The sequence below is a fragment of the Melospiza melodia genome, chromosome 3 (genome assembly GCF_035770615.1).
Source record: "Melospiza melodia melodia isolate bMelMel2 chromosome 3, bMelMel2.pri, whole genome shotgun sequence".
Taxonomy (NCBI): domain Eukaryota; kingdom Metazoa; phylum Chordata; class Aves; order Passeriformes; family Passerellidae; genus Melospiza; species Melospiza melodia.
In genome coordinates, this window is record NC_086196.1 from 61000419 (window position 1) to 61019180 (window position 18762).

At 35.7% G+C, this 18762-nt stretch overlaps 1 protein-coding gene across 1 annotated transcript in view; it reads left to right on the forward strand.

Annotated features, from left to right (window-relative positions):
* The window catches only part of ZFAND3 (zinc finger AN1-type containing 3), a 135027-nt gene that overhangs the window by 68094 nt on the left and 48171 nt on the right, over window positions 1–18762 (forward strand). The gene's annotated exons all lie outside the window — the stretch shown is intronic.

Here is an 18762-nt window from a genome sequence, read left to right on the forward strand (position 1 = left end):
ATGAAAATGTGAAAAACAAACCAACATCCAAAACAAAATTAAAAAAAAACCCTTCTAGAAATGCTTACATTCAACTTTTGTGCTTCAAATTTTCTTGTAAACGATGAACTTCTTTGTGGTTTTTTGCTGCCTTTCAAAATCTTTGGAGTGCCTACTGCTCCATCTTGCCCAGCATTAGTTAAAATCAAGTCAGCTCTAAGGCACATCTCTATAACATTTTATGCAGGATTCTTTACCGTGTGTCACTGTATGTTTTGATCATTCCCTGACAGTGCTGAAGAAGTATGATATTTTCATGCTGACGGTTCCCTTGTTCTTTTGCCAGGGGTAAGATATCCTGTGCTGGCTGTGTAAGTGGTTTTTTGTTAGAAAGGTTTTGGGGAAGTCATGGGACTGGGCAGGTAGATATGTGTATGTTTTGTGTTAGGAGGAATATATATAAAAAACATACTTTGCATATGTAGAGAAATGAATTGAGCTGTGTGTGGCTCATTGTCCTGAGGGAGCTCATTGCAGGTTTTGGTGAACAGTTTGTCTCCTCCACTTTACCTATCTGACTTTTATAGTTAAAAAATACTCTATTACTCCAAAGATCTCTCAGCCACTATGTCAGTGCCATCTCCAGCAGGACACTTTTAAAACTGGCCTTTTTGTATATGGTTCCAACAGTTTTGGTAGCCATATCAAAAATAAAGATCTGTTCAATCCCATAACACTCTCTGCCACTGAGATGGGAAAAATTCTTTTAGCCAGGAGAAAATAACAGCAGTAACTATTGTTTCCCATCAATGGAGTCCATTCACCTCCATTGGAGGTGAAAGCAGAGCTCCTTTAAGAGCAATCAAATTGTCCATTAGGAACCAAAAAAAAAATGACAATTTCAAAAGTGACTTTTAGGATCTTTACATGGAAGATGGTAGAAGTGTGAGGGCTATTAGGCCTGTAGTCATTTTAGGATCTTGTATTTTTTATTTACTTATAATGTGGTGATACATAGATATGTATACAGATCTGTGCATCCACTAATTATCTACAAAACTAAGTCTATAAAGTAATGTTAAAAAGTAAGGATATGTAAGCAGGAAAATAAAAAGATCCGAAGGTTTAGGATAAATTTGGAATTTCCCACAAATTACTTCACTATCCTAAACAAAATTAATTAATTTTTCTATGATGTCTGGTTTGTCAAATGTTTATTTAGGAGGAATCAATAGCATTTAAATATTTGAGATGAAAATTCAGGGCAGAGTATTGTGTAAACAAAAATAGTGGTTCTTGTAATAAATAATAAATCATCTCAACAAGCAGGAAAAAAGATAGTTTTAATATTTTCCTTTATTCCAGACTTTTACCCCGACCCTGTAAACTGAGCCCTGATATATATTTGGGACTATGTGGTGGTTACATTATAAGTTCAGAATTTCACTGGGATTTTAAGGACATTTTGAACTATGGAAGATTTAAACAAGAGAAATTTAGACTTTAACACTTAACATAGAGATAGCAAACCATAGAATCACATGTTAATCAAAGATCTTTGAGGCTCTTTCACTGGGAAGCAAACTACTTTACAAGTACAAGGATTCATTCCATATTGGAAAGGTACTAATTCAGGTTAAGCCTTTCTTTGCTTAGATACTTGTGACTGAAATCTGAGGAATGTTTAACTGATGTCTGACACAGATCCATTTATTTACTGCTTATAACTTGAAAATTGATGGTCAAATCTTAAAGTATTGACATCGAATGTCAGACACGTTCAGTAACTTGTTTGCACAAAGAATTTTATCAGTAGAATCAAAATTCTTGTGTGTTTTCCAAACTGCTTTCCTTCCCCTTTCCTTCTTTTTCATCAGAAAATAACTCAGCAAGTGCTGTGAATATGTTATGACTGTGTTAAATGTAAATGTCAAAAGATGTTCTGAAGAGTTACATTGCTCTCAAATTCCAGAAATCTGCAGGTGAATTGTGTAAGTCACGAAACAGTGAATGACAACTGGGAAGTTACTTCATTCTTTTGAGTCTGGTGCAATTAAGAGAACAGAAATAAAATGCACTTTGGAGGCTTTGTTTTCCTCAACATCTTCAAGTTCATTGCAGAGTTCTTTCCCACACAATCTCCTAAAACATACTTTTTGTATATAAAGTATATATACAAGTATATATACTTTGAAAGTATATCTTTTTAAAATCCCTTTTAACCAAATACGTAAAATATTAATGAGCATACAAAGAATTAAAATCCATTGTGACCAAATTAAAATCATGGTGGAATTCTGTAGCTAAAGCAATTTATGTAATAATAGGTGAAGTCACAGAAAATCAATATGAAGTTTTGAAGAATAAAATTTTTCACATTTCGCTGTCTGCCTTTGTAATATTTATAATAAAAGACTGTTGTTAGCAGAGACTATGCAACCAATAATGGATACTGAAGGGGAAGGTTTCTTAATCACTAAAAAGATGTCATGACATCAGCAAAAATAATTAAAGTAGTAGAGATTTTTGAAGCCTAATGCAAGTTGCCTCTCTTGCACTTCTTCTTTGCTCTTCTTTTCACTTCTGAGAAAATTCACATTTTGTATTTGAGTATAGATTTGTATTTTAAAAAGGGCAGAGTAGCATGTCTTGTAATTCTAGCTCATGTATTTACTAAGAATGTGATTTGACAGTATACTGTGTATCAGAGTCTCTGATAATAACTGCCTGTCATGGTACTTGATTAAAATAACTTGATGTTTTTTGGTTTTCAGAATTTTTTTTGTCATTTTCTTTGTCTTGTCTTTTTTCAACATGTTGATTAGAAGAAGCAATGTTATGCTGGCTAGAGAACACAGTAATTGCTACCTACTTGCTCAGTAAAGCCCTAATTAGTGTGAATGAGCATGAAAAACAGATACTAAAATACAGTAGATAAAGGTAATACTGTGCCACAAGAGAAAAGCTTTCTTCATTGTGACCAAATTCTGGCATATTTAAAGTATTAAGAGGATTAAATGGGTGAATTAAATAGTTGTGCTCTCACACACCATTTGCATTTGAAAAGAGGGACTATGTGGTAGAGTTTAGAGGAGGAAATGGGTCCCAGCCTGCTGTCTCTGCAGGGACAACAGAAATGATAATGGACCCACTGGGTTTCCTCACAGAAGTTTTTCTTTCCGAATCATTTTTACGAGAGCAGCAGAAATGCATAAAAACCATTAGGTTTAAGATAGACTTACCTTAGATGTATTTTGTTTGTAGATGTGCTTTGTTACAAATTTTTGTTACTAAATTACTTTTTAAAATAGTTTAGTGAGTGCTTGGTGTTTATACATATATATATATATACATATATATATCCCTCTAATAATTTTGAATCTTGATTAGCCTAGGACTATTGAGTGCTTTCTTAAAGATGAAAATTATTTTTTAAAAAAGCAGTATGTATATTGCATGCTGTTATTGCAATATCTCTTTCTGATTTTTATTTTCTGATAAAATTACTGTCAGGTTCATGATACCAAAGAGCATCTTTTCTCTTATGGTGTAGCTATTCACTCTGTTTATTCTCTTTTCTCTCATTATATTTACTTGCTGAATAGAATATCAAATAAATATATTTTGGTTGCACTTATAGTTTAGTTGGATAAAATATATGAAGTTGTTACCATCTTGGCTGCTTTTTCATTTGCATCTACAGATTTCTAATCACTTCATAATTCAGTTATTCATTAGTCTGGTGTGTTTTTAAACAAGCCTCATAAGTTGTTGTTATATACTCTGAATATTTGCAAGAAATAGCAATTGTTCCTAATTGGATGCGTCTATATTCCAGTGTTCTTTACTTTTCTGATGCAAATTCTAGTTCTTTAGCTCAGATAGTATTTCCAGAAATACATTGTTGTCAGCTGAATACAGACTAGATGTTAAGTTTTGCCTAAACAAATCATGTAACCTCTTGCTGAAAACTTTGAGAAGTTCATAGTTGTGGACTTTCTACATCTGACTCCTCCTGAAAAACTGAGCAAGTCCCCAAGGAACTTCTAGGCATCAATGATAGATCCATGACATAACACAGTATAGAGAGTTCAACTCCTCTTCTTGTGAAAAATGGTAAAACTTTGTAAGCAAGACAAAAGTCTGCAGAGTAGTTTTAGCTTGGCACTTCTGGATCACTTTCATTTGAACTTCAATTAGACAGCAATTTTGTATTAACGTAGAGAGGCTGTGCTATCAACCTCTATTTTTAAAAGCAGATGTCTTTGAAGATATTTTAGTACTAATCAGGCATCCAGGTGGAAAGCTACAGCTTTCTGTTCTTCACCACATGAGATTTGATGAAAGCCTTTCATTCTGCTGTCATTGAACAGGTAAAGAGAATAGACACTCTCCTTTCTCAGCATCAGAATAGCAGGCTGAGATTTGTTTCCCTAAAGAAACTATGAGAACGAGTTGAGAATAGCAGAAGAATAGCTCTGTACCTTTACTGAACTTTCAGTAAAAAGTAAAAATCAGTAAAAAAAAAAAATCTTCTTAAATGTGATAATTCTTGCTGCATTGGGACTGCTTTGCATTTGCCTGGTGTTAATGTGTTTGCTCTCTCAGCAGGTTAAGAATAAAGTTGCTCTAATTTGCTTCTAGCCATGGGGTTTTTTTTCCACTTGTGCTTGATAACAGAAGTGAGAGAATGACCTAAAGAAAAAGAAAGTAGAATTATTCTTACATGAGAAGACAATGCAAATACGACCTACAGTAGTCTTAACTTTCCTTTTGTATAATGTCTTTAAGATATCATTTGATTTGGGATATTATCAAAAAGGAGGGGAAAGAAAATGCATGAAGTATCCATCAGTATAACATCTGATACTGCTCCCTAAAACTAAGTGTTGAAAAGAAGACCTGTATCATTGCAATAGAAAGACCTTTTTCTTTCTGAAAGAAACCTAGAAGGCAGCTAATGCAGAAAATCACAAGCACAAGTCTTGAATTTAGAGGCTGCTGGCAATGTCATTTCTGGGCATGTACAATTATTACTCCTCAGTGACCAATATCTGCCTCAGTCTTTAGCATGAATTAAACAAAACACTTGAGAATCCAGCATTTTACAGACAAGCCTGGTCCTAGCTGTCTTTGTGACTGTAATGCTTTTTAAAAAGTCACTGCTTTTCTGCCACCTAATTTTGACGTGAAAACTAGTCTGGAAATACTTGAGGTGAGTGCCATGTCTTCAACATGAGGGGCTGCTGCAGATTTTCAGGCTGATGCAGTTTTTCTCCTGGCATTGCGTATCAATACAACTGTGTAGTTTTCTTGTGAAGCAAGTTTGATGGGAAATACTGACTGTGTATATCATCTTTAAGTTGACCAGGGAGCATAAGATTCACATTTCTAAAACTACTTTTTTGAGGAAGTGTGGAGAAGGAAAGAGATTTCAGGTTTGATAAAACAAGAATAAGAGTAAGTAGCTCAAGAATCAGACAGTAGTAATTTTTCCATACATTATAATGAGCTGCTTCAGGGTTCTCTGGAAAAGGAGAGCAAAAGTCAGGAACTGAAAAGCTCTACATGTCAGCTGTGGCATTACTTCATTTAAAGTTATGCTAGTCACTTTGCTGTTAGCAAAATAACAAACTACTTGAGTATTGTGTAATGTTTATAAAGATGTTACAAGTGCTGTTTCTTTTCAGAAGAGCTGGGTGATCTCCTTTTCAAAAATATTTTTAAAAACAGGTTTGTTTGTCTAGAAGGATTAAGATAATTAAGCAAGATAAAAACAACAAGCCTTACAATTCACAAGCTCAATGACTGTTCTCTGAATTTTCGTATTAATTGATTTGTGACATTGAGTTCTTCACACAGTATACAGTGAGGAGCTGTATTATTTCTTTTCTGTCATTCTTTCCTCAGCTCCATTTTTTGCTACAACATTGCTTGCTCTCTCCAAACTGTTTCCTGTGCACAAATGAGCAATTCCTAAATAATTCATTAATTTGAATAAAGTAATGTTTGTACAGGGCCAGCCAAAGCTATGACTAATCAACACCCTCTTACCAGTTGTGACCAAGGTGCCAGACTAAGCAAATAGGGCAAGCTGTTCTCAAAATTTCTAAAAATACTCAACAAAGAAACCCTTCCTAAATTTGAAATGAATGTTGGTTTCCCGAGTTTGTCATGCATCTCCAGCATGAAATTGGGCTAGTAGCTTAATTTTCCTTATGCATAGCTGTTCCCTATCTCTAAAGACAGTTGGATACCCTTAAAAATGGTTATAAAAATATAACAGTACTGAAAGTGTATTTGATAATGCTGAAAAGATCACTAAACAGTAAACACTAATTTAACCTTCAGTCATATAGCATGTAACATTTTCCACTCTAAATGGTGTGCAGCTCAATGTAAAGCAGCTTGAAATAATTCAGTTGAACATACTACACAAGCTTGGATTTCATCTGCCACTTCTGCCACCATGGTCCCTTCTGGGCTACTCATTTATTTGTCTCTGTTTTAAAAAAAATCTTTTAAATGTGCATATTTGAATCTGCTAATTAAAGTGGCATCATAACCAGAACTTGAGTTGTTGATAATTTAATAGAGCAGAATTCAACTTGGGACAGACCAGGCAAAGCAGAAGAAGCACAGCTGTTACTGTAAATGTCTGCAAAACATAAAAATGAGTGTTCTTGCTTAAATTAAATATGAGGTCTTGAAATCTTGTAATTGAAAGTTCAGCTTCTGTAATCATACTGTTTATCTCAGATGTAGCTGACACATTCTAGTATAGCCTGGGGAACTTGGAAATGAAGGAAGCAAGAAGCCAGACCAGTGTTGCAGTCAAGATTGAGTTATGTTCTGAACTGGAAACTGGAGGAGATTATAGATTGAAGTCCCAGAGTGTGTTGTAGAGGTCACAAATTAATTAGCAAGGGAGTATGTTGATGGAATTGAATATATGGGTTTCATAGCAGAGGGTTTGTAGTGCTAATATGTTCTTAGTCATTGCTGAATTTGGCAGGAAGAAGACAAGGCATAACCAGCAACTCTCTTGAGTCTGTGAAATCGAGTGCAGGAGATTTGCAGATGAATTGCCTTTATGAAACAAGATTTAAGATTCAGAGTTTGAGTTCCTGTGGAATATCAGTATAGTTAGCATGCAAGTCTACAATTTAATTTCTTGATTAAAAGTGTGGGAGAAAACATGCATTAGCTTAGAATTTAGTTCTAGGAAAAGAAAAATGCAAATATTGGGCTGTGGATTGATTTAATTACCTGAAATCCCTTCATTTTACTTCTGCTTTCAGTTGAGCTGCCACTTTTATTTGCTGTGAATGTTAATGTACTAATGTTTACAGAAACCTTGGACAACTAATAGAAAAGCAGATGTTTCCTGATGTTGTCTTCCAGAATATCTAGTGCAGCCTATTTTTTATTTGAATAAATATATGAAACATCTTGTGTGTTTAACCAGTGTTTCTAGAGATAACCCAAGCCCATACTATGAATAAAATTAATGGTTCCATTGCTCCTGTTTCATGTAGAAAAAAAATTCTTTCATTTTTACCTGTTCTAAATATATATTTGTTGAAGCTTATTTTATTTTTAGGCATTAAAATATATCTGGTTTTATATATGTCACTATGGTCCTAGTGTATGATTAAGAGAATAAAATCTGTACTTCAGAACTGTAACTTCTGAAGTTGTTTGCCTCCAATATTTTAATGCACAGACAATTAGGCAGGATTGAAATGTTACCTTACAGCATTTTAGATGAGGACAAACACTGGAACATCAATCACAGAGCATTACAAGTTAGATTTGCTGTCACTGTTTCCAAGCCAAATCTATTGAACGGGTACGTGCTTTGCTCCCCTTTTTTTCATAGATACATTTCTGTTTCTCCAGCAAGATTAGATTTAACATTGGAGAATGTCCTGATAAAAGTTATCATCTAGTGTTCATATATTGAAGAACTTGCAGACTTTAATTAGAAATAGTCAATGCAATGGATGACAGATTTCTGCTCCTGAAGACTGGCATTTGGTGTATCCTGTATTTGAAGTGATACAGGAAATCCTTGTTTTCTGTTTTTCATCTGCATTTCTATTTACTGGTTTGAGTGTTGCATGTATTCCCTGTTCAGTTCTGTAGGAAACATACAACCCTTCAACCCTTGTCTTTTTTTTTTTTTTTTCCCCGGACAGGGGATTTGTTTTTATTACTTAGGCAGAACAGGAGAAATTGTAAAGCAAGATGGCAGGGTTGTGAGATTAATTTTTTTTTTCCATGCATAGTTGAGTTGCTCACTGTATTCAGTAGAAATGGGTATTTCAAGAGAGCCATTTAGGCACTGTATATTGTAGCTGGTTTTTTGCTAGTGTTGGCACTCTGAATGTTTTTTGTTTTTCCAGAGATGTCTGCCTCAGTCATCTCAAACTTCTATCAAAATTAAATTCTTACAGTTAGACATTGTTGGTACCACTCCTTGTCTCTTAGAAAACTACATTACTGGTTGTTCCCACAGATTTATACAGCAGAATTTACCAAAGATGAAATGACATCAGTTGCTTCTGCAACTATATCTCTTTTTCTACTATTTAATTTAAAATTTATCATGCAAGTTTGATAATGTGCTGCACAGCAAGGTAGTGCCACTTCGCTTTTTTTTTTCTCCTTTTTCTTTTTCTTCTTTTTTTTTTTTTCCTCCCTTCTCACTGAAGAAAAGTAGATGTAGTTTTTGTTTTGGAAAAAAAAATCTGTAATGGTCCCCAGTCATATGGAAGATGAGCGTTTCTGCTGTCTTTGTTTTATGTGTCAGAAAGAGGATCAAGGGCAAGGTTTTTGTTGATCGTTTGAGATGAAAAGGATGGATTTAGTTACCAAGTTGCTTCTGTTAAATAATCAAATTTGCCATAGCAGTGCTTATTCTAAAATTGATATACATAAAAAGAGACTTTTCAAAAGTGTTTTTACAGAAATAAGGAAACGCTTTTTTTCTGCTGCAGATGATTAGAATAGAAATCAATGCAGGGAAAGAAGGTTTTGGAAAATGCAGCCTAATAGAACACCTCCCTCTGGTGGTAGATATTACAGTTCAGTCTGCTCGGTCACACCGTGACTGGAACCTTCATGGTGGGAATGCCACTGCTGCTGAAGAGCTAGGAGGGCTTTTTAAAAGGATAATGGAATTGCATTTATAGGCTCCTCCCCTCTGGGTATGGTGGGGGAGATTTAGGCTGCTTGAACCCCCTTCACTCTGAATTTGTCAGGTAATCCATACTTTCTTCTCCTCCCATCTTGCTGCTGGGATTTGTTGCATTTTGCCATTTGTGCTGGGCTGTAGGAATAGGCTCTGTGGATGTTGGTGCTTTAAGCAGGTAATCAAAACAGTATGCACGAAACAGCTCATAGCTTCTAGCAATCATTTGGCTCGTTCTGAAAATTTAATTAATCTCTTAGTTTATTCATATTTAGCTGCTTGGTCTGAATTCCATGTCCCAGTCCTCAGTTAGTTTCCAAAGTAATATCTATATAATTACTTGTACTTGAAACACAATTAGCCACCTTAACTGGAGGAGAAGGGTTGCTGTTAACAGTTTATCTTGTAGGGTATTAATGCCAAGAAACATATTACTTCAAAGATTTTATTTTTGTCAGCTGAACAGAGATGGGTTCAATCCATCAATCAGGCATATGAGCTCCCAAAAAGGCTGTAGAATTGTTATTTCTAGCTCTGTTTAGGCATAACAAGAATGTTTTAAAATGCTTCTTGAAGGCATATTATAGTTCCTTGCTTTTCACGCCCATTATGCTTCAGAAAGTGTAGCAAACGAGCAGAATGTGTGAGAATAACATTTTTGATCCTGGTTTTCCTTTCTGTTTAGTAAGCATTTTATGATTTTTCCTGTTGTTCTTTTACAGCATAGTGAAACCTGCTCCTATTTCCCCCCATCCAGGCTGAACACTCAAAATGTTTTTAGCTTTGTTTTGTATGTCATTAATAGAAGAACCTGGGAAACCTTGTAAATCTTCTCCAAGGCTCCAGTTGAAAAGCATAAAATCTGGGACATTTTCATGAGTAGGAGTCCTAATTCCATGACTATGACACTGTTAAACTCAGAGAAACAAAACTTTAGACATGGAGGACTTGCTACAGAAGCCCATTTTTATGTGTAGGATCCCAGCATTACCAGCATTTAATCAATGCATTGTTCAAGGTCAGCACATCACTGCTCTGATTTGCTTTAGTGCTATTTAGACTCCCCTTTAAGGGATTTCACACCTATTGAGCCATCTAGCAACCCTTTGCAAGCCAGAGCTCTGGAAGCGCCACTGGTGAAAGGTTTTTTTCCATATCTGCATTAACTTGGAAGTGATAGCACAGGAAGTCAGATCACATCAGATGACAAATCATGGATATGAGAAGCAAAAGGATTGTTTTCGTCTTATACCTCTTTTATTGCACTTTGTCTTAATATGGAAATACAGACATAGACAAGAGTGGGTGTTTTAAGTGATTTCAGCAATGATTCTCCAGCACTGACAAGCAGAAGGATCATTTCATCATTATAAGAGATGCTTTAAGCTCTCATGTCTTTGTTACTTAAAAATAAGGTGAATTGAGGAGAAGTGTATTTATCTGTGTTTTTCACTGAGGGGACAGGAATGCAGCATTCTGAGGAGAGCAGTTTTTCTATTCCTTTTCCTTCTCGACACTTCTCTGGTTTCTTTGCATTAAAAGAAGCATCAATATCAAAATTGTTAGCATTTGTAAGGAAAAAAAATACTTAAAAATCCATGAACTTCAGATATTAACTCGATAGATTACTTTTTTGTAATAAATTTTGTACCAGTTTCAAATGTTGAGATGTGTTCCAGCTTTTTTCTTTGGTACCAATTTGCTAATAATGAAAATTATTGTTGTCTTTGACTTATATTCAATACTTCTAATGCCTTCTTCTAAAAGACTATTTTAATAAGAGATAAATAAAACATTTATTAATTCAAAACTTCGTCATGTTTTGTTGCTCACAGAGAGGCCCAAGCAGTGTTTATTTTATGTAGGCATTCGATGTCTGTGTCTGATGCTTTAGTTCCTAAAGGACTGGAAAATAAATATTTATATTTAAACTTCACCGAGAATAAGCATGGTATGCTTAAGTACGGGCTTGGTTTCTGAGCCATGGTGTTCCATAGTCAAAATTTAATGTAACATGGTGGTTTGTGGCAACCACAACTAGGGAGAGTTTTTAGTGTTTGAGCTTTGGGATTTATAAACCTGAGTTAGCTTTTCTTTTCTTTGTCCCTGAGCTCTTGCCTTTTTTTGTTGGATGGTTGGTTGTTTTTTGATTTGTTTTGTTGTTGTTGTTGCTGGCAAGTTAAACACTACTCTCCGGCATTTCTGTTATAGAATGTGGTGGAGGGGACAGTAAGTGGGAGACTACAGCTACTCCCTTAAGCTTCTGGGCTCCTTGCGTAGTTAATAAACTCTGGAGCTTGGAGCCAAGGCAGCAGGGGGTAGATGAGATTTCAGTGAGTGTTCTCACTTGTATGATTAAACATTACTTCAGTTTTCTTCATATTATTGTGGATTATTGAAGTTACAGATTGGTCTCATATAAACTCTAACCATTGCAAAGTTGTTGCCCCAACTACTGAGGACTGTCAGACTGGGAGTTCCCTCTCCAGGCTTTCCTGTAGCTAGTTTGTATGAAAGGCAGATGTGTATTACAAGAAGCATCAGATTGCAGTAAGATTAAGAAGAGTAGGAAGATTACCGCTTATACTTCGTTATTCTTTGCTTTGGTGGTAAAACCTAAAGAGTGGGAAAATACTAAATCTTCCTTACATACACACATTTCAGCGTTTGGTTGATTCTGGGAAAATGAGGCCAGGAAATGGGAGTGCCTGCTCTCCTTTTTCTTACAGAACAGCCTCTGGGCTGTTCAAAGGAAAAGAATCTGATAAATAAGCAGTTCTGGGAGATGTTTTGAGAGTTTCAGTATTGGTAGTTATTAAGATGCCCTAACTCAAGGGTGAGGAAACTGATGAGTGGTTTACTGCTACGCAAGGTTTAATCTGCTGCAGAGGCCTTTGGTCCCTTGTGAAAAATCCTGTCAATTTATGACATAGTGAAGCATTTGGGAATGCTTGAACCATAAATGTGACTATTATTGACAGAAAATGAGGCAAATGTACATGTTAATTGGAATCACATAAATTAGACTGGAGGAATTAATTAAAAAAATAATAGACATGTGTCTTGAAATTGGAAGGTTCTCTCTAGATATTGGAAAGGGCATGGTAAGGTCACTTGAAAGATAGCTCCAGTATAAGAAAAGCTAATTGAAACATTCTTTTATTAAAATAATAGTTCTTATGTGTCCAGAATAAAGATGAGTTGTAATTAAATTCTGTCAGTTAACAATCCCATTTTCAAGATCTCTCATTTATAATAAATGCACCTTGAAAAGTTCACTTCATAAGTTTGTTTCACAGGACTTGCTGCTTTTGCAAAGTGCTTGGATTATGGGTTCATGGGTCAGTTTCCTTCACCAGAACAAATGCTTCTCCCCCTTTAGGTGCATAAGTTTTGATGTCTCATCACTCTGAATTTAGTTCAAACTTGTACATTTACTAATCCCTTTGCTTCATGAAGGGATAGTAATAAGGAATTCTAGTGATAAACATACTGAAATTTAGGGGAATAATAGAGGTGCAGTTTTTAGGGGTTGTGTGCTGCCCTTAATCCAGTTTTATGCTTGCTTTTTTGAGCATTTTCTAGAGTTGTCTGTTGTAAAATGTCCACGTCACACATTTTCCAAGTTGTTTTTGAGAGCAAATTCTACAGATCACAGCTGCTTAGATGCTTTCCCTAGGTAGTTTTTAAAAATTTTCCCATGTTTAATTCTGTTATATCTCTGCTGTATTACCCTCAGATCATGTTAAATGTTTGTTCTTTTTACGTGCCAGATGGGTCTTCAAATGGCTGCAGGATTTTACTTTTCCTGGCTATTAAGTAGTGAAGTTGCTTGTCTTGTTTCTTGGAGTTGGTAAAATTGTTGAGATTGCCATCTTTAGCAAACGAGCATTGTAGGAGTCCTTGGCAAGCTGCCCACTCAGTTGGTGTCTTACTAGTCCACTCTAGTATATGCTCTTCCTAATGAATACCCACTCCATGTGTCGTTGAAAAATAAAACATTTCTTGCAGTCATGATGGAGTGGTTTGTTTGTCTTCCTCAGTTATATTTCATGCTTTACCCTTGCACTGGTCTATTACCAATATCCTTTGATACAGATTCAAGAATCTGTAGAAGGTCAGTTAGTTGGGTATTAAATTATCTTCACGTCCAAGTTTTACCAGATGCAGGTGCTGTATAAGCCAGCCCCTCACTGGTTTTAGGTTTTGCAATGCAACAGTACCTTCAAGTAGAGCTTTTTCACTCTATGTACTCTATAATAAATTAAAGTATGAATGCTAACTGTGGATCTTAGGGGTTCTCTAGCAGGAAATTTAAAGTGGATTGTTAAAATAGGAATTTGCTCTTCATGGCTTCAGCACTTTGGATCCTGTAAAAGTCAGTAATATTTATTCTTTTTATGTTGGTGAGTTTTCTCGAGTAATGACATTTTAGTTGGAATAATGTAAGCCTACTACTTTATGTAAGAATGGGAAATGTGACACCAGGGTACAGAAGTTTTCAGTGACCTTGGTCCTGTACTGAAATAGCTACAGTAAGCAAATTGTCATTATCAGGCAGAGCAAGGAGTATTTGTTCTGTGGGGTAGCCATTCTCAGGGGATACTTTGTAGATGATAATGAAATTCCTATTTCATCAATTTAGGATTTCACAACTGCTTTGAAAATGATGGGATCATATGCTGTAAAAATGACAATTTTTTTAATGTCTGTTGTGCAGTGTGTATAAGCCCTGTTAATACAGTTGCTGTAGATCCTTTTGTACAAAACTGCATTTTCCTTCCTTAAAAACATGTCTGCATATATAATAATGACCTGGATCTTAAGTTGAAGGTCATCTCTAACAACGTTATGCTTGTTGTCTCAATAGTCTTTGCTTATTAGCTATTCATGAATTTTCTTGCTAAATAATAGGCAAAATCTGGTAGTCAAATCTAGAGGTTCGTGTAACTTTGGGGAAGAATCATTTTATTGAGCCAAGGGAAATAAGGTTTATTATGGAATGTCATATTTAAGCAGGGAATGTCTTTTTGGAGAGAAAACCAGGTCAAAACACATCATCATCAGACTTCCTCCCACCCATCAAAAACCCAACCAACCAAAACAAACAAAAACTCTACAACAAAACCCCCACCAAGCTAAATCCCCAAAATATTGATACATTGCGTGAGATTTACAAATAAGGCAGTGTTGTATACCTTGGTCCTTATTCCTGAGTGATAAATACATGTAATTGCAGCTGTGTTGTCTCAGTCTTTTCCACCCTTGCAGATGCATCTTTTTTATTTTGCCTTTGTAATACTTCTCTGCTTATTTGAAAAGACAATGAAATGCTTATGAAAAACTCTATATATGCAATATGCAAAGCTCAGTGTTATTTGAAATGTATTAATAATGTGTTGCAATTTTTAAAAGTATATCAATCATAGAGGATAACTTAGCATAAAGACCTCATTTCAGTTTTTCTTCATGAAGAAAAGCTGAAAAAAGATAAAATGTATTTATGAATGAAACCCCTAAGAGGCTGAATAGCTTTCCTATATCATACATGCTCATAACTCTTAATAAGGTTGTTTTACAGAAAATCACCTTTCTAGTATTTTTACTGTTTAATTCTTTTAGTCGTTTGTACTGTGAAAACTGTGACATCTGCTGATAGTTCATATAAGAATATACTGCAATTGTAATTTTGTACTTTGCAGTCTAATATATTTTATTTATATATTTATAAATATAATTTACTATAATTAATACATACCTCTGATACCTTTTTATGACTTCGTTTGTCACCTCTTAATGCAAATGCTTGTCGGTATTCTATGGTGCATTCCCCTAATAGCCAGATATCTGTGTTTATTCTCCAAGTGGGCTAATGCATCTTTCTGTCTGCATGTTATTTAAAAAGAAAAAAGCTAAAACTTCTCTTTCCAAGTGTAGTTTTATTGCCAGACCTTTATTGGAGCTCTAGATTACATTCAGTGTGTACTGAAAGTGAAGGTTTTATCCATCCCACCTTATTTTATTATGCAAAAAGTAGTTATGTATGAATGACACTTAAATGCCTTCAGTAAGCTATGAACCAGAGAAGTTAGTAAAGAGTTCTCAATAGGTAAATAAAATCTTTGGGTCTTTCAGTACTATTCCCTGGCCATATGTGAATATTCTCTGTTCTCAGTTCTGTGAACAGACACATGAAGAAAGAAAAAAAAAGGCCATAATTTAAAGATTTCACAGTAGCAGTTTCAATGTCATAACATTCCTATGGAGTACTCTCAGAACTTTTAATTTTGGAACTGTTTTCTGAGAAGAATACTGTAAGTCTGTTGTGTACATTGGGATACTAATGGACTGGAGACATTTGATGTTATACCAACACCTTAATTTATGCTCTGTAAAAGAACAAGTTGCTCTGGGAATAAAAAACATGCAGATTGTGCATTTACTGCAGTGTAAAAAGCTAACACTCTCCAAATAACTTTTTTGCTAGCTCACAGTGCTAAGTTATGGGGACTGTAGGATTGAAGAATAAGGAAGTGTAATATTTTCTCTCAGTTAAAATAATTACTTTAAAGACTCTGATTTTCTTCCCTTAGCAAGCTGTTTACTCTGACATCTCTTTCATCACATATTTGAATGAACTTATTCTTTTTAATACAACATCTGTTTTAGGTCAGAGAATAGGAATTGTTTGTAACTTAGACTCTCAATATAACCCAAAAGGAGATTTTTGGAGATGGCATGATTTCTTATGCCACAGCAGTAGTGCAAATGAAGAAACAATCTGGCTTAGTGTTAAGTCATTTCATGTGGTACTTTGACATGCCTGTCTTTTTTAGAAGAAACCTTTGTGATATGCTGATAATGTTCTTACTTACCATTGCCTTAAGTTTTAACTGACTGTAATCACAGAAGTTACCAAAAGCTGTGAAGCGTCATTTCCTGCTTAGTCACAGAGCCCTTAGTTAAGCAAAAGTCCAGAACTCAAGATTTTCTTCAGTGTTTTGTTGGATATTGATGGCTAAAGAAGGCTACATACTGAAATTTGGACTGTCTGATTTCCTGTGTCACAGAATCAAGTATTTTAGGGGTGGAAGTGGTTGGATGTCCTAAGTGGGTGAAATGAACATGCTGGGAAGATGGGCTCTTGCAGGTTGCTCGCCATAACCTGGTAACAGTAACTGGATAACTGAGCTGGAAAGTTGTGCAGAAAGTGTGCTGTGCAGAAAGTATGATTTTGTGTGACAACTCCAATTTTATGGGCTAGAATCAGAAACTGTAAAGGCAACAGCTTTCATTCTTAATGTTATCTTATTAATAAAAATGGGCAAAAAGATTGTCCTGCAAAAGAACATCTTACCTGAAGTCTGGAAACAAATGCAGCTTCTTGCCTTCTTTAGTCTAAGCTATTAGAATTCATTGTATATATAGAATATGAAGTGATTGAATCATGTCTGTCTGTTCACATAGTTGTTGTTTGCAAAGAAATACTAAGCAACAAAACAAAAATAACACTCTTAGTATTAATATCCAGTGCACGAGAGCTCTGAGATACTCTGCTCTTGCTCAACTATTTGAGATACTGGCTGTGTAACCCCTGAACTCAACAAAGCAAAAGGATTTTGGAGCTTGAAGCAGCTGACAGCTTCTTATTCTTAGCAGCTTTTCTACCAAGCAGTAATAGTTTATTGACAGTATTTCATGCAGTAGTTATTGATAGATCTTTCCCTCTACTATTTCTTCATGTTTGCAGGAAAGAGCAAATTGTCATGTGTTATTTTGATGTTGACTCCACCATATTGTTAACAACAGGATACTTCGCAGTTTAACATAAAAACCCCACCACAGCCACCCTAAAAGCCCTAAAAATGAAACCCACTAAACCTGAAGGCAGTGGAGAAAGGGAGACAATGTTGAGAGGAAAAAGAAAACATCTTTTCTAACAAATGGAGGAGGCTTGAGTTAAAAACTGCAAAGATGCATTTTGTTAACTAGGAATGGGCAGTACTGGTTTCATGGACTTTGAGTCACCCTTGTGCGTTTTGGCACAGATTTTGCTAGTATAGTGAAAGTCTCAGGAAAAATTAAAAAAAAAAATTAAATTAAAGTATTTCTCATGCCTTTCCAATTAAATAGGAACTTCTGCAGATTGTGATTAATGTCTTGCCAACTCTTGTTCTGGTTTGTCCTTGTTGAGATTATTAGGTGAGGTCATTGTTCTGTCAATAGAATTGCATTCTGATTTTAATCAGAATAAAGCTTACCTTTCAAAACTTGCCAGGGTCTTGCCTGTATCATGTGTGTATTTTTGTTTTATTTGTTAAGCAGTTAAGGCTTAACTGGATTTATTCAGGCTCAGCTCTACTGGAAATACTGCCAACTTTTATGGTGCTTGCAGGAAGAGCAAGGTGATCTGCAGTTTATTTGTGTTAATGAGAGTCCTGGTTTACAGAAGCCAAATGCCCCCCAATACATGGATGAAATTGAAAGGCAAGCTTCAGTTACAGTTCTCGTGTTTGGGGTGCTGGGGATCATCAGTCTTAAGGCTTTTCTCAAGTACTGTTGTCTGTAATGAAGGAGGGGCTAAAACGAGGGCAGGAGGTGTTCTTGTGTTCCACTCAACTGAGCAGGCTAAAACTTTTTTGAAAGTTAATTGATTTGCTGTCTGAGTAAAAGGTAGTTCTGAACAGGAGGTCATGGGTTAAGGGAGGCAAAGAGCATTTCACTGCTGTGGTGGATTTTGCTGCAGCAGCTCTGAGCTGTTAAAATTGCTGCAGCTGCCTGATTGTGGCTGGTGCAGAAAAGTGTCTGAAGCCTTCTTGATTGCACAAACACACAAATAAAATCCAGAAGCCAAATTTGAGTTAGACTTTTTTGATACCTAGTGAGGCCTGAGTAGAACATCTTCCTGAGTCCTGTAACACATCCCTGACAAAAAGCTTCCCATTGGTTTTTCAGAGCTGTATTTTGGAGGTGGATAATTTCCTGTCTGCCACCTTCTCCCTCCTTCTCCTCATCCTCCCCCTCCTCCTCCCTGGCTTTGAGTTTGCTCCTCCCCTATCTGGACTTCTGCCTGACTCTTCCCCAGCAGAAGTTAAGGCTTAATTTCTGACAAATCACTTAAATCCTAAACCAGCATTCAGGGGCTGTTTGACTGTAGTGCTTCCCAGTCCCAGTGAGTCATGTTGGCAACCTGTGTTTCTAACACATCGTCATCTGCAAATGTTTATAGACTGTTCTGTTTTCTTCTCTGTCATGCCATAATAATGAGCAACCAAATATTGATTTATTTATGTATTTATGTATTGAATAAATTCTACCCTTGTATGTAATTTTAAAAAAATGTACTTAGATACCAAGTGGTGGTGCACTTCAGCTGTCTTTTTACAAGGAAGACATGAGAGAGCTAGATGCTAAGCAAACCAAAATTCACTTGGTTGGCATGTGTGCTTCCCAGAGGCAGTGTGCCAGACTGAAATCCAGTTGTGCAGCTGGTAGACTAATGCTATAATCAATCATATATCAGGACTGTAGATGTGGGAAGAAGCTTTCAGTGGGGAATTTGCACTTGAAAATATTTCCCCTCAAAC